A 17,327-nucleotide genomic window follows, 5' to 3' on the forward strand; every position below is an offset into this window, starting at 1 on the left:
GGAGATGGCGATTCCAAATTTTTCATCGCTGTCCGAGAATTGTAACCATATGGTCCTGATCATAAAATATCTAAACTGGAATGTCTGCGACATATCCAGAAAAGAATGGGCACAAAATTGAGAAGACTAAAATCAGAAAACACACGTATTATTTTGTCTGAGGGTAAAGGCTAAGGTGGCAAGAATAGGCTATCTCAAGCTGTCATTGATCAACTCCAGGCCTACTATGGTTTAGCAATAAGAAGGAAAACAGACAGTCTCGATAACATGGTGGAAGACATTTGGGCTTTGTACTTCCACAAGATTTCAAGTGACAATGACCCACACCACGGTTTGTGTCCGAAAGGCGAGACAAGTTGGTGCGGATACTAAAAGGCAAATGCTAAAGGTGAGACTTACAGCTAGGTAATAGTATTCCTGTGGCTGTAATGGAATTTATAAAACCACTTTTTAAAAGTCTATCTGAAAAATAACTGTTGCTGAAATGTTTACACGGCAAGACACAAAATCCAAACAAAAGTGTGAACGTGGTTATTTGGTCTAGGCTACCCAAAACCGGCTTTGTTGAACTGAAAAAACTACATTTCGGAGTGTATAATGCTGTGTCAGTGTTCAATAGTGGTAATGTAACTAAATGCAAATTGTTCCAAAAACTAGAGATAAACATTGAAAAGTTTACTGTTCTTAGCATGAAACAAATGGACACCGCATCAAAGCATCGGAGCGTAACTCTTCAGATTTCAAAAAGCAAGCGAGGCAAAAGAAAAGACAAGTGAAGAGAAAGCTAGAAGATAAGGAAGAAGATCCTGATGACCCAAGCTATGGAGCTGGCCTGTTTTAGGTACTTTAAACTAAAGTTTTGCTAACAATGTTATGTATACATTATTTTTTGCCGTTTCCCGAAAAAAAGGTTTTTTAAACTTTGAACGCAGATTCCTCAGGAAATACTGCATTTATTTCAACCAAATTTTTACCACAATTCACCAACATACTAATGCACACTTTACCACAGGGAAATATAGATATCTCGAACAGTTCAAAAAAATTAATTAAATTTTTTTTATATTAAAAATGTACTGTAGTATTTAAAAAAATTAATAAAAAAATATTAATACATATTCTTTTAAATCAATGTGTTAAAGAATACTTTAAAATGTCTAGAATACCTGGTAAAAATTTGGTTCAATTATCTTTAATGGTGTCTGAGAAAGCTGTGCTCAAAATATGCAAAATTAACATGGGAAAGATACAACAATCGTGCTCCCCTTCCCCAAATACAACCATTATGAGTATTCTGTCCCTCCGGACGAGCGCAAAGGCCCTTTTAGGATTATTGCAATAGGAAATTATAAATTTGGAACAAGTATTTAAACAATATTTCATTTATTTGTGCATCCTTTGAGGAAAAACGAAACTTATTCTAAACAAATTCAGTACACAATAATATGATAATAACGTGAGTAGAGAGGTTTGGTTTTGCTGTAGCACGTTGTAGCTAATTTTCTATCATCAATTTCATTAACACTTTACTTAAGCACTGTATTCATCGTCCTGTCTGAGTGAAAGAACAGTGGTGTGACACATTCACTTTATTTTGCAGTCAAGAGAAAAGCTACTTAGCACAGTTAACGACACGGATTACTGGAGGATAAATTTTTCATAATGCATCTGCAATGGCAATAGAGTGGTGTTTTAACTGTTTAGTTACTAAGTTTGCACTGGAAACAAGAAGACAATGGGCTACATTAATTGTTGAATGACTAGGAATGAATAATCAAAACCAAGGTTATGACCTAAGATTTATTAACGTAAAATATGTATGAAGTACAAAACACAGCTAAAAGCAACTGTAATAGAGTAGTGTTTGAATTGCACAGTTAGTAAGTTTAAGACAAATACGGGCAACAACAACAAAGCACTCGCTTTCTAGTCTAAATGTGCATAGTTTTTCTACTTCCTTTATTTAAATCATGCTTGTGTTGTTTGACTTTACTATTACAACATTATCCTCTTCAAACTTGCTACAACGTGAATTATGTTTTTAATACTAATGAATCTTAACCCTTAATCGCTTATGTACAGAGAAACGATAATTTCTCTGATGAATCGTAATTATTGTTATATTTCCTTTTTTTTGTTTCTATCATAATCCATATACAAATCTTTAGTGCATTATTTACTTATTTTTCAAGCAGTAATAATCTTATTATCTTAACTCAAAGAGACTAAAAATCATGCGTTTATGTGACTCAAAAACATCTTATCTTCTGAATGCTTATATTTACCATGGTAAAGTTAGTTATTCATTAGGTCTCAGTGAAAGAGAAAAACATTCAGTATTCTTTCACAGTCTGTGACTCGATTGGTTCAACCTATTGTTACTAGCAACAGAAATTTCACAGGCGATAATTGTTCACTCAGCTGATTTAAGTTGAAAACATGAGAAATAATAAAGAACATATTCCTGAAGAGTTCCTACAACATCCTGAACGACCGGTTATGTCTTACCTTTATGGTTTTAGGAGAAATATGACTCTTTTCAGCTTTTTTTTAAAATAACAGAGCTGTTTTACTAGCATCTTTAATGCACCAAGCAATTGAGACTAATGAGGGAAAGGGGAAGCCAGATATGATCTGCTACTACAATAGCAAAAAAATATGGTGTCGATTTACCTGACATGAAATGTGGTATATTCACCACAGGTAAAAAGAACAGGTGATGGTCCTTGAGGATTTTCTACAGAATTTTAAATATTGGCACTTTCGAAATTCATTTTGTAGTTAAGCTTCAGAGACACACTAGGATACAGACTGATTGTTCCACACCGTCAAAAGACTTGTTCAATATGCCCTTCTGAAAAAAACAGAAAACTGCCTACAAGTGCATTAAGTGGTACAAAACGATATGCCTTGAGTGTAGAAAAATGTATGTGTAAGCTGCTCCAAAGAACTTTTGTAAATGTTTGTATAGTTAAATTTTCTTTTAAATACGTTTATGATTTTCAAATATAGGATTAAATTTATTTTTATATGTATTTTTTATAAAATTATTAAATACTCAATATACCGTAAAGTATTTTGGTTTAATTTAAATATTATTAGTGCAAATGTACTGATATTATTTTCATACAAAATTGATATATTTGCTAAATTATTTAATGATGACTCACAGACAGGAGGTTTCGGTATAAGTGTTAAAAGTGAAACCATTCAGTAGACCTAGATCTGCACGTACTCTATAAAATGTTGAAAATGTGCGCGTATCTCTTCTGCAAAGCCCAAATCGATCACCCCGGAAGCTATTTGAAGCATTAGAAGTTCCAAAGACCAGTTCACATAAAATTTTACATCTCCATTTGAATTTTCTTCCTTACAATATATCAGTTCCACAAAAACTAAATCCTTCTGGTCCTGAATCATTTGTTGTTTTCTTGTGAAAGACTATTGTACCTCATTAATCCTTAATTGTTCGTTATTAAAAATAAATTAAAACTGGAAAAAAGCTTGCTGTGAACATAGAACCGTACATAAAAATTATTCAGAACTTCTTAGTTCCACAACTGCAGCAGTTGAAAGTATAAATGAACTTATTCTAGTTACAAGAAGGGAGCGACTGCTAACACGCCAGATCTCTCAATGACTATCTTACGAAGAATGTTCCCAAGGCATCTCGTTTCACATGTCGCATGGCCTGCCCTGTTTTATGATCTCACTCCTTGCGATATTAAATATCCAAATGTGGCTGTGAGGTTGCACATATGAGCAAAGGTTTTTTTTTACAAAACCTTACTACATTGCCGATTTAAAGAACTGCATAAGAAATGTTGTTGCTGCAATACTAATGTCCATGGTACGCTGATGATTGTCAAATCTTCAGAAAAAAATACAGAAATGACTGGTTGTTGGAGATCAATATTTACATGATGTTCTATGAATTTAAACGGCATAATTATGTATGTTATGTGTAACTATGTATATGATTAATGTAATAAATTTTAAAAACTTATTCCGTGTAACTTCATTTTGTTTTGAAACTGTCAGGTTATTTTGGAATACCCAATATACTAACTAATTATGAGAAATTAACTACAACATGTAAAGTACTGAAAGCCTGTTGCTGGATTTGTAGAATCCTTCCTTATTCTGCTCCAAGTCTTGATAGCCACATCTATGACTACAAATCATAACATACTTCTGAAGTGTTGAAAATTGAAATTTGGTACGCAGGTGGCTATTCTTGTTTAACCAATTGGAAAACTATTAAACCAGGAACTTGGCGGGGCAATATGTATTAGTTTAGGCCTTTTTAAAAGCTCTGTAGTAGTCAAAATCTAAGAACGAACTGGAATCTGACTGATTTAATATTAGCGGGAATGAAGTGAAATACCAAATAGAATTTTTGGCCTATCACTAATAGGTAGTCAACATAACGGTCTTACATTTTAAACTCCAGTTATTAAAAAAAAAGTAAAAAGTAAAGTAAAGAATGTCTTATTTTACCAGGCGAAGTTAGGGCTAAGAAGGCCTCTCCAACACTTTAACCTGGGGACCAACGGCTTAAAGGTGACTTCCGAACCACCACCAATGGCCGGACAGGCGGGCCGCTTGCAACGACAGGATCGCTCAGCGGTCACCTCTCCAAGCAGCGGCACGCTCGACGTTGCTTGATCTGGTTATCTTGCGATAACCGCCGGACCCGCTACACTACGCCATTAGCATTTACGTTGAGAACTTGGGTCCATTATCGGCCGAACAATTAGATGTAGCTCAAATGCTGTTTCAGTGCCTGTAAGAAATTAAGTAATTCACATAACGGTAATGAATTCTTGTATCTCTAACTTTTAATCTAAAAAAATTTTTCAAAAAAAAATTGTATCAAACCAAAATCTGAATTTGTAGGTAAGGTCAGAGTAATTTTACTCTATGAAACATTCCGGGTACATAAAAATGATTATCAACTTTTTTATTAATTAAATCGTGCTACATACGATATCAGTGTATATGGACAGTGATATGTAACTCCCATATATAAAGTATATAACATTTTTTCTGGTAATTAAAAATTCCTCATCTTAAAAAAACCCTTTGTGAACTTTAACATTTGACAGATATAACATTATTAGATAAACTGTTAACGTATAGATCAGGAAACTTACCTTAGGAACTAAAGAAAAATATTTTGAACTTACAACGCAATGTTTCCTCCGGAAAAGTTATTCACCTACCCCTCCACCCCCAATCAGGGTTTCACCTAATAAACAACCATTTGATGAACAAGCCCTTCCTAGATACCTGCCTCACTGGTATAGTTATTATAATAACAAACACTACTCCCACCTAAAACTATTGTGGTATGCCTTGATAATCTCTTGTATTACAAATATCTGAGGAACTTATTGTGCTGATTAAGATTACTGTCTTTAGTAAATTACTTTCAAGATTATCAATACACATTGTTGTTCTAGTCCCCTGAACAGGCTTACTCGTTACACAAAGTCCACTAATTCTCAGTTCAGTGTTATACAATTTAAACTTGCCACTATTGCAAGCGTGGGCTCTATAACCACCATATAACGTATAATCTGGAATTTGTTTACTTTGTATAACTAAAAATACATTCAGAAAGAACCTTACTCCAAAATTTATTGTTCAGTGGTACAATACAATCAGTAATACTACGTTTCGAGATCTGCAATCTTATCTATTCTTCCAGTAAATGACTAAACTAATGCATAACTACGACCTAGGTGAAAGTAATGAAAATGCCAGAGCTTTGTGACACGCAAAAGTCAGGAACTACAATAGCTATATTGTGTGTCTATTCCATGCATTCCAACTCTAAAACATGCACTTAGTAGAAACTATGCACTAATTATTAAAACTAAACTATAATATACCGGTCACAATAGGTCTGCTCTTATCGACAAACCAACAGAACTGACTAGAAGGCCTGTAGTAAAATGTTTTACTTTTCGGCATGATTAATAAAATAACGGTATTGTAGTGAGACTTTAATATAAATGTCAAAAGATTTAATCTGTAAAAGAGTGAAAACTGCCCTTCAACTAGCATTAAAATCAAACTTTACTTACGATTTGAACCTTAGAATAATTAATTTTCAGTTTTACTCTTTGTCAATTGTTGACTGTAAATGTTTTAGTAAAAGTTCCGATTTCTTGGTAATTAAAAAGTTTTTATATCTTTAAATTTTGTTAAAATTTTATCCTGATGAAGTATACTTAAATTCTAGCAAATTAGTCATAATTTGGTGTTTATGTATTTTAATGTGTGTGTGTGTGTGTGTGTGTGTGTGTGTGTGTGTGTGTGTGTGTGTGTGTGTGTGTGTGTGTGTGTGTGTGTGTGTGTGTGTGGATTTTAGAATGTGTAAGTTAACATATATATTTATACAACATGATTGACAGATTTTTTGCTGCAGTTTATTTATGTTATAATTGAGACACGAGGTAATTTTATTTATTTCCCTAAAACTAACGAAGTTATAATAAAAGCCAAATTTAAATTGGAAAATATATTTCCGACTATAGTTGTAAGAGATCTTTATTAAAACTAATACACCATTGAGACAAATATGTAAATTGTTAGGAAGGGGTTTTTTGAATGAATTAACTGAGATGAATAATTGAGTAAACATAATACAACATTCTACTTGATGTAATACTAAGTGGTTTCATTCATGAGCTATTTAGATACAATAAATGAATGGGTGGTACGTTGATTAAAATTAAATATTAACTTAATGAAAGCAATTTGTTTACTAATTTTCATGGGAGCAAAGAACAAATTCTTAGGTATTGACACCTGTCAATTAAAAATATTTTTTTTTTAATTTGAATAACATTATTCGAAATAAGCATTTTTTTTCTAAAAAGTCATTTTTAGAAATTGAACATATAACAATTATTTAAATCACTGTTACATTCATGATCGTGAACTGTAAAAATACCAAAAATGACTCTTTTGAGCAACTAACTTACGACAAAACTGATTTATTACACGACAAACTAATTATTTGAATCATTTACATTAATTAAACTAAACACAATGCTTATTATTGATTTAGATATAAGTAATAAATTAAACAAGCAAATTTGTTTACCTATTTAAGTAAGTATCATTTCAGTAATGATTTTTATAAAACCAAATAATACAAGCGTAAAAAATTTGTATAAATCCATATGAGTAAATAAACAACGATATAGTACTTGGGAGATTAGTGAATAAAGACCATCAAATAGTTTATCTGAGTAATGAAAATAAAAGGGCTAAAAAGGTTCAGTTAAAATATGGATAGTAAGTGATAAGTCAAATACCAAAATTGCATAAATCACGAGATACTTAATGAGTGAAATAACTCTCTGACATGTATCAAGTGAAACAGCTCGATAACAAGTGATGAATGCAATATCGGTAACAGGGAGTAAATCATTCGAACCATTGGTGAAAAATTATCGAGCAAAGCGATTGTACTGAACCATCGAGTAAATCAATAGTTTCTATTTTAATTGATTGAACACACTAATAGTTTTCAGGTATAATTGTATTACTATATTTGAGTCCGAGATGTTCTTGAAATGTATTACGCCTATCACAAGCTATGCCCAAGAGGGTTATGGGTGGAACATGCAATGTGACTTTTTCCGGTAAAATAAGCAGTAATTATAAAAAAGACCTTCAAATTATTAAAACAACCTTTCTTAATAAAAACTATCATATAACGTACCGTAAGTACGTATATACAAATTAAATGGAATGTTATAGTATTTAAATACACGATCTCTGTAAGTTAACGATGTTGCTGCCATTGGAAATAATTATTGAACTAATTGTCATTGCTATTTCAATTGTCATTGCTAACATTGTTAATTTGGGTTAATGTTGTTTAGCTATTGGAATAAGAACAATTTTGTTTCTTATTTAACTTTAAAGACATTGAGTATGTTTGTGTCTTTGCTTGAGACAAAGGATTTATTGGTGTTTGCCTAATTGTTTCATCGCAAGAAACATTTATGTAATATTTGGGAATTTGTTGAAAGCTGTAAGAGTGAAATATGATGGAGTAAAATAAGGCAGAAAATATTCATTACATAAGTCAAACTATTATTTTCTTCATTCATAATATTTTTTAGGTGAAACAAGAAATTCGGACGAGGTCTTTTTAAGTGCAAGTAAGAAAAATATAGGAAACCGCTATAAAAATATAAATTAACTTGGATTTTGATCTTTAAAGTAACTAGACTTTGCTTTACTGTCAGAAAACATGATTACAATTATTATTTTCAACATAATAAAGAGAAAGTGGTAGAGTTTGTGTATTTACGGCCTTATATAAAGCGTTACTACTACGGAAATGATTACGAACTAAATAGCTTACTGTGTATGCTATAAGTGCACGAGATCTATAACAAGTTAATGAGACAAGTAAATAGTTCTTGATTAATTATATTCCTAATTTAATTTAAAAGTTTTACACTTTAATTATGTCTGGGAGTTGTACCCGTTTTAATTCGTAAAGTCAGTAATTGAGTCTGTGATAGAGAGCAGTTTTTATTCAAAGAGAAATAAAAACGCGAAGTCAATTTACAATGCTCACTTGAGGCTTTACATTTTAAAATCACTTAAAAGCTGCTGATTAATGCAAACTTTCATCCATTCCAAATTTAAAATATGTAAAGCTTGTATTACATTAATTTAACACTCACGTTTGCTGCACTCTCATACTCGCTTTGCTTTTTACACATTAAAATTTAAAAACTCGTTACAAGGCGGTAATTAAGGCAAGATGAGATTTTTCATCCATTATAGACATAAAAAAATGAAAGTTTCTTTTTCAATTTATCTGCACTGTCGTACTCGCTATATTATCTAGATGTACATAAATTATATCTAGATAACATAATCGGTATATGTTATGCCTGTAGAACGAAACTTATAAAATAATTTAAATTGTAAAATATTGTTTAGATAGCATAAACGCATACCATATTGAATTAGTTTTACTAATTTACTTTGGTTATTACAGTTATTTCCTTATATAACAAATAGAAACTTAAATTATCAAAAGCAGTACACGAATACTACGGTATTCTAAGGAGAAAAATTAAATCTTATAATTTTACATTAACTATATAAAATATAAAAAAGCAATTTTAAATTTAAATTTAAGATACTTAAATAAATGTACTTTTAATTTCAAAAACCTTGCATGGAAAATACTTATTTCCTTTTAAGGTAGGAATCCAAAATTGTTTGGATTGTAGTATAAATCACATTTTTCAACTATTTCAAGTGACTAAATTGTTCATAAAATATTAATAAACTGATGACATATTTAAAGTAATACCATAAACATTCTTCACCCCAAATTAAAAGCTTTCACCTAAAGTTCTAATAGTCATCACCGAAATTAACTATAGATTTAGACATAACATTTGCCAATAATTTTGAGATATTCAATTGGTATAACGCTGTCAAATTAATATCAGCAGTAACAAAATTACCATTATATATCATTAATCAGCGTAATATATATAAAAGGTGTTTGCATATATTGATGATTGGTTTTACACGGGATGAATACTAATAAGATCGGTTTTATGCTTGCTGATTTACATTTTATGTGGTGATCTTTTGTATATTAACTAAGAAGACAAAGGTACGTTTTGTAGTAATTGAAAATAACTGATTTTGGTACTTACTTTATTGTCTATTTTTGGGAAATATATTTGTTTGATTTCCCAAAGGTGATCAGCCCTTTGTGAGGCCTATATCTCATTGCTGTTTTAATTCGTTGTTCGATTCCTTGACATGACACAGAGCAGTCCCATAACGTGTAATGTTAGATCATACCACAGTAAATTATCTTCTAGCAAGGAAGCCCATAGCCTGAAACGTTTTAGTAAAGAGTCCCATAGCAAGGTATTAAACGGGAAGGCCTGGTTCGTGACAACTTGGTGTCAAAGAGGGAAATTCTTCATCAAAGGGATTGAATGCCGTCACAAGTGAACGCATATTTCAAACTTATGGTGAAGTTAGCATCAGTATTTTGAAGCGAATTGCGTCAACGAGTGTTTCATATTTTTTCAGGTTTTGTTCAAGTTTTACTGTCGTTGGGCGCGTTCATGGTTAAGCTAATCTGATTATTATGAATTATGTTCGACACCATGGTTGAGTTTCTCAACAATATACATGCACATAGATGTATTTCACGTATTGAAATAAAAAACAAAGATATAAAGCCTCTATATTTTGTGGGATTTTATACCTACATCTTCAGGAAGCAAAATAAAAATATCAAAACAAAAAGAGCATAACAAATAAGAAGAAAATAACCACATATATAAATACGCAACTAAAACATTCGAATACCCAGTTGTTATATCAATAATGCCAAAAAAGGAAATTTGGAAGAGTTACTTTTGTCTCAAATGTAAACCATTTTGGTATTTAAAGTTTAGAATTAACTGATGGACTTGTTTGAGATTTTTTTAATTTTCACCTATTTAAATTTTCTTCAGGACAAGGGAAGACCTTATTAATCCGTTTAAGATTAACACTCTTCAATTTTATATTGTTGTGCTCAGCAGTATGTTTGGCCAATGGCTTCTCATTGTCTTTATGAAAATTATCAAATCTGTGACCTGTTATTCTGACTCATAGGTGGTTAGATGTTTGCCCAATGTACAGATTGTTCCAAAATTTACAATTAATTTGATAAGTTACATTTTTAGTCACAGTTTACTCTGTCAATGATGGAATATGTTAAACCAGTTACGTTACTTTTGAATTCCCTAGAGTTTTTCATACCCTTACTATTTATTTTCTTTATATTGATTAGGTATATCATACTTAAAGTTTGCTAAAATGTAAGGTGGAAAGTACACTTTTATTATATAGAGAAAATGTTTAATTTATAATAAGTGATACTTACAAGCTTATTCTAGGGTTTAAAAACCATACATGGAAACACATTTAAAGTTGCAATTAGATTAATTAAACATAGTAGGCTCTTTACACTAATTTAATAACATGTGATTGTACCGATGCATTTCTAATGGGATATTTCACAAACTTAGAGAATAGTAAATGATAGCCAGGAGGTATTCGAAATAAGAATATGCAAATATTATTACCGGGGATCCTATGAATGTCCATGCAAAATTTTTGTACAGTCGTTTTAAAAAGTTTACGAGTGAAAGCGTAACACACAAACTAACTTTCGCATTTATTTTATTATAGTATTACCATCTATGTATAATACAAAATAATAATAATGTATGAATGAAAATCCTTAATACCATGCTAATTCTAAACATATAAATACTGTTTCAGATTCACAATCGTTTACTTTGGGGTGATGTTTAAATGAGCTGATATGACAAGAACTTTATTCATAAAATTTTTAACCGAAAATGAGCTATTTTGATTCGGAGTGAGGAATAAAAGCGAATACTTCATTATTTACTCTTTAAGGGGAGTCTGAAATCCTATCTTACGTAATGTTAAGTTAATGCCACTTTTCTCAGGGTAGAAACAAGTTATAGCTATCATTTTTTGTCTATTGAAGATCACTCTTTTACCTAGCCACAAAATTGTTATTAGTTTAAAATGAAGTACTAAATTTTCACCAATTATTTTATAAAAAAAACGTTTTTTCTTAATGAAAAATGTATATAATGCAAAACCCTTATGAGGGTTGAAAGACCTTAGTAAGAAGAAAGTGCAGTGCAAATGTAGTGGTTGTAGGCCTTATAGTTACTGAGAAAAGTGGTCAAATATAAAAAACATAAATTTCGGAAAACCGCATTTAAACTTTATTTTATGATTTTTTATTCTACTTTAATAATTTAGTAGTTCCCAGCTAGATAGACTGTATTTTCATTTTCTTCAAACTGATCCTCCAATGTTTTTCTTTACTGCATCCTACAAACTCAAATCTTTTTTCTAAGTACATCGCTGTTTTCTCAGCTTTTTGTAGCCTAAGTTTTTCTAGCCGTACCATAGCTAGAACTGTATGTTTCCCCAGGCTGGAGTCCAAGTTCTTCATTATCTTTACTTTACTATTGAAACCATCATTAAAAAACACAAACAGCTGAAAATACTCCATATTTTTATGTTTTCAGAGTAACGAAGACACTTTTTGGTATTGTTTGCCCAAATGACATTATTCAAACTCTCATTAGGGTTTTGAGTTTTGCCTTTGAGACATTCTCTAATAGGTGAGTATCAGATAGGTCTCTAAAAATTTGTTTAGTGGCAGGTATAACAATTTCATTGATATGGAAGTGTGCATTATGGTCATAGTTTTTGTTTCTTTGTTAGCATTGGTTATATTTACACCAAGTATCGACATCGGTTGGGCAGAGCTGGTGCATAGGTTTTGAATTTGATGAAGACACATGGAGGTATGTGGCCCAAAAAGCTTTACGTTTAGCAGACACACGTTCAACAACGTTCATCCTAATGGCCAGGCCACAATACGTTTGAATCCTATGTACCGCTTCTCCTGTTATTTGATTGCGATCAGATAATTGTTTTTTCCATTGCTGAGAAAAGTTTTTGATTGTCTTAGTCTCAATAGTCTGCTCCCCATCCTCTTCTGCACATGTCCTATGCATTCTAATTTGTTTAAATTTATATTGCCATATATTTTTGCCCCATTTACTGCCATATAACCTTTAGAGTCACCATCCCCTAAATAGTCTGTATATCTCACATCATACAATCCCTGAGACCGACCGAACAGTTCAAGAGCACAAGCCACCTCCATCGCACCACTAGTTCCTGAATAGTGGACAATAAATTTGTCCAAATGTTAGTTTCTAAGGGCAGTGACAATACTTTGATATTACTGAAATGTCCAAACCTTTCCCTGTGTCAATTGAAGTTACTGATAAAATGCCATTCAGTGACACATGGCCTCTCTTCTGCCACGATCCGTCTACCGCTGCACATAAGTCTCTGCTCCCATATTCAATTCAACAGCCTCCTCTACAACATTAGTCATACTTTGTTTACATAGTTTTCATCAATTGTAGACCATAATAGACTTTTATGTTTTTTGAACATAGTTGGAGGATTGATAACACAATATTTGACCTGAGGTATAGCTTTTTCCGATGGCAAATAGCCTATTTATAAGCCTCAAGTTGATGTCATAATATGTTTGGTCTTTTCCATCAACATTTTTCTTGCATATTTTCTTGCTATTTACTGATTATTTTTGCATATTGAAGTTTAGCTACATAATATTTAATTTGAAAGCTAGGCCTACAATAACTTGTTTTACAAAACTTAGGTTATAATGGCAACTCCTACACACAACCACCTCATTCAAATAATTGCCAAGTTTGTTCAAATCTACAATATTATACTCTAAAGTCTCATTTATTTTCTTCATAATAAGTAACATTATTCTTAAATTTCAACTTACGGCTGGTTGAGTTTGATGGTAGGTTTTCTTCTGTTCCAAATAGGCCTAAGCCTAGGTTGGAGGTAAATGGTGTTTCTAGGTTGGTTTAAGAAGATGTTTGCTTCCTTAAATGGACCTTTCTTCTTTTAAAAAAGATGACCTACGTGCTTCTTTTCAACATTTATACATAAATAAACACTACACACAACCACGGCACTTTCTGTAAAGTAAGAATGTAAACAATAAACAAATAAGCACTTGTTACTGCTATTTTTGTGCTCTCAACAGTGCAGCCAACATAGTAAACTTGAATACCACAAAAACAATTATCTGTATGTACTATATGAATGTAAGGTGAAAAGCTAACAATGTGTATCCTAATCAGAGTCAATCAAAGCCCGTTCCATGATTTATAATTTTATTTTTAATGCGCTTCTGAACAACTTAGGAATATGATAGTTATACCAAATTACACAGACATTTATGGAGTATAATAAACAGTGTAAAACAAAAATAAACTAATATTTTTAATTTTTCGATTTGTACTCCCCTTAAAGAAAGTTTAACTGAAATGTATAAAAACACACTTAACGAACAGTTATAAGGGAAGGTGAACTGGAACGTACAAAATTTTCGTCCTTCGATGGCGGTGAATACAAAGCATCAGGAAGATTAGAAAGATTGAGGGAGGAACTAAGAACAGTTATCATAAAGTGTCCAGGGCGCGCAGCGATATCGTTTAGAATCACTTTATGTAGGTGTCAACCGTGTTTTTAGTCCTTTTACATGATTCTTAAACCAACCTTCTTATAAATTCATGAAAGTTAATAGCGTTCTAGTGAACCTTGCTCTTAGTAATCTATGTAAAATGGTATAATTTGTACTAAGCATTCGATATATATGCTTAAAGTTTAAAGTAAATAATATATAAGTAAAAATTGAATCACTAAAAGTACTTGCTCCGCCGGGACTCAAACCCTTATCTCTCGAACCGATATATATATATATATATATATATATATATATATATATATATCAATTATTAAACTTCTTGATACAAAGTTCCTTTAATATTTCGGCTTTTTTGCCGTTTTCAAAAAGGTATAATACAAAAATAACAATACAGCAACAAAATGTACAAAAGTAAATAAATAAAAACTGACATAAATAAATAAACAAGAATTTTTGAACATGTGGTTAACACCAAAGAGAAATAAATAATATCATGAACAGAGAATGAATTTAGAAAAATAATTTAGAAAAAATAATATATAATAAAAACAATTGATCATTTCATCTTTTATTATTATTATTTTTTTTCTTTTATTCAGACCATTTTTTTTTTAAATAAATAAATAAAAAAAAATAAATAAATAAAAAAAAATATTTTTTCTAAATTATTTTTCTAAATTCATTCTCTGTTCATGATATTATTTATTTCTCTTTGGTGTTAACCACATGTTCAAAAATTCTTGTTTATTTATTTATGTCAGTTTTTATTTATTTACTTTTGTACATTTTGTTGCTGTATTGTTATTTTGTATTATACCTTTTTTGAAAACGGCAAAAAGCCGAAATATTAAAGGAACTTTGTATCAAGAAGTTTAATAATTGATATAAACAGAGCAATTCTGCTTTTATACACTCGAAGTGAATATATATATATTCACTTGAATAACAGATATAACACCGGTATATATAATATATATACCGGTGTTCGCTTCAAGGGCTGAAGCACCTTACAGCGGACGGCTCAGGTACTACAGTACGTAAGTACGCTGTACCTGGCTGGCTCGCTCTCGTCGTCGGAGTCACCGCCCCTACGTACGACACGATAATGTGCAAGTAAGTTCTAGCCGTAGTAGATACTTATTTTATCTGCCAAAACACGTTTTTACCTGCACTTGCCCAGTCACTAACGATACGATAAGTACATGATATTACGTACTTAAGCTACTAATAGAATATTATTTTTAGATATAAAATATAGCAAGAAAATAAATCAGTACGAATAGGATTAGATTCTATTATTAGTAACGAGGAGTTTAAATTTAGTTTATCGTTTCGTTTAGAGGCCGCTGGGTCGCTTGACGTACGTTGGCGCCAGCGTTCCTGAGCTTCGGGCTAGGTGATTTTAGTTTTAGTTTAATTGGTTTATCGTTTCTTTTCGAGGCCGCTGGGTCGCTTGACGTACGTTGGCACCAGCGTTCCTTAGTTTCGAGCTCTAGTCGAGCTAGGCGTGATTTCGAGCAAACTAGTGTTCGCATTTAATTTTTATTTAGCTTATCGTTTCTTTCGAGGCCGCTGGGTCGCTTTATGTACGTTGGCACCAACGTTCCTTGTTTTCGAGTTTCAGTTGAACTAGCAACTGTCGTATTTGGGAACGTGTAGGTAGGAGAACAGTCATCCTAAAGCAAATGCTGACGCCCTACCTTTATTTCCTTTCGTTTCCGAGTCGGCGATGATGAAAGCATGTTGATCCGTTGATCATCGGTGCTCTATTTGCTTTGGCTTTTGGTTTTACATTAATTCGGTTCTGAGCTGAACTTGGTAACAACCTCTCCTTCTCGAACCCTGGATTTTACCCCTCTCAACTGTTCTATCCGGTGTCTTAAGGTTATATATTTTTATAAACTATGCCTGACCCAATTAAACGTTATAATTGTACTTTATAATATCAATACAGTAGGAAAACTATATATTTATTTGTATCACATATAAAAAGTATGTTATGTTGTAACATGTTACTTTTTTTTAAACATACAAAATTTAAATTTAAATTTAAAATATTATTAGTAAAATTGTAAAATTAGAACAGACAATTTTTTTTAATATTACGAATAACGACTTGGGTTTTAGAATTATCATAAAAAGGAGCGAAATAATTATTTTACTGACGATGAGTCAGACGCTATCCTGGCAGGTTCCGTGCCCGCACGGATATCGCCGCTTCCCCTCCGATCACGGTGAGAGGAGAAGGCTTCCCCCCACCCCCGCGATCGCGCGAACCTATATAATGACGGCCGATTAAAGACACGAGAGAGACAGCCAGTGACCGCGACACCGCCGACGACCGCTGCTCACCACACTACTTCGACCCCCTTCCCCCGACCCCGCTCGCTGAACGACTACATCGCGACTCGACGCCCGCCGCCGATATCCAGCACCAGGTAAGGAACAACGACCCTGTTCCTTACTAAAGTGTTTTATCTCCGCCATCAACAATTCTTCCAAATTTTTTTATGTGAAACAGAATTTAATATTTTATTTGTCATTTATGAAACTTAATCGATCTGAAATATATTAGTAATGTTTGATGGTTATAGATTTATTTTGATAAGATAATTGTTTGATTTTAAATATACTCTTAATAATTTATTTGATATTTAAGGGTATCATTAAATTTAAATAGAATATATTTGACTTTCTCAATTTACTGAAACTTTAATTACTTTTTCAACTTGAATTACTAAAGTTATTCTTTTCTTCAATTTAACTTATATTTAGAATTTCAATTACTCAGATTATTTTTTTGTCATTTCGACTAAATTTTAATTACTGTGTTAAAATTTTCTTTTCTAAATTTTTCAGATCTCGCATTTCTTTTCTGGCGATCGATCTGGCACCTCATCCCGAGTTTCCTTTACGAACTTTCCTACCGATTATCTCCTACCCCGGAAAAAATTATAACAGTCGGGACTTCGCCTTACCACTGCTTTCTTTCCGGCGATATATACTGGCATCCTATACCCCACGACTTCCTTTTATAAATATTTTCTTCCCACCGACCCCGTCCTCATAAAACTAAATCTTATGTTCAATCGATGTAAATTTTTTATATTAGGTATAAAGTTTTCTCGACCATCATTCTGTTGTCTGATTATTATCACATTTCTTG

The sequence above is a fragment of the Homalodisca vitripennis genome, chromosome X (genome assembly GCF_021130785.1).
Source record: "Homalodisca vitripennis isolate AUS2020 chromosome X, UT_GWSS_2.1, whole genome shotgun sequence".
In the NCBI taxonomy this organism is placed as follows: domain Eukaryota; kingdom Metazoa; phylum Arthropoda; class Insecta; order Hemiptera; family Cicadellidae; genus Homalodisca; species Homalodisca vitripennis.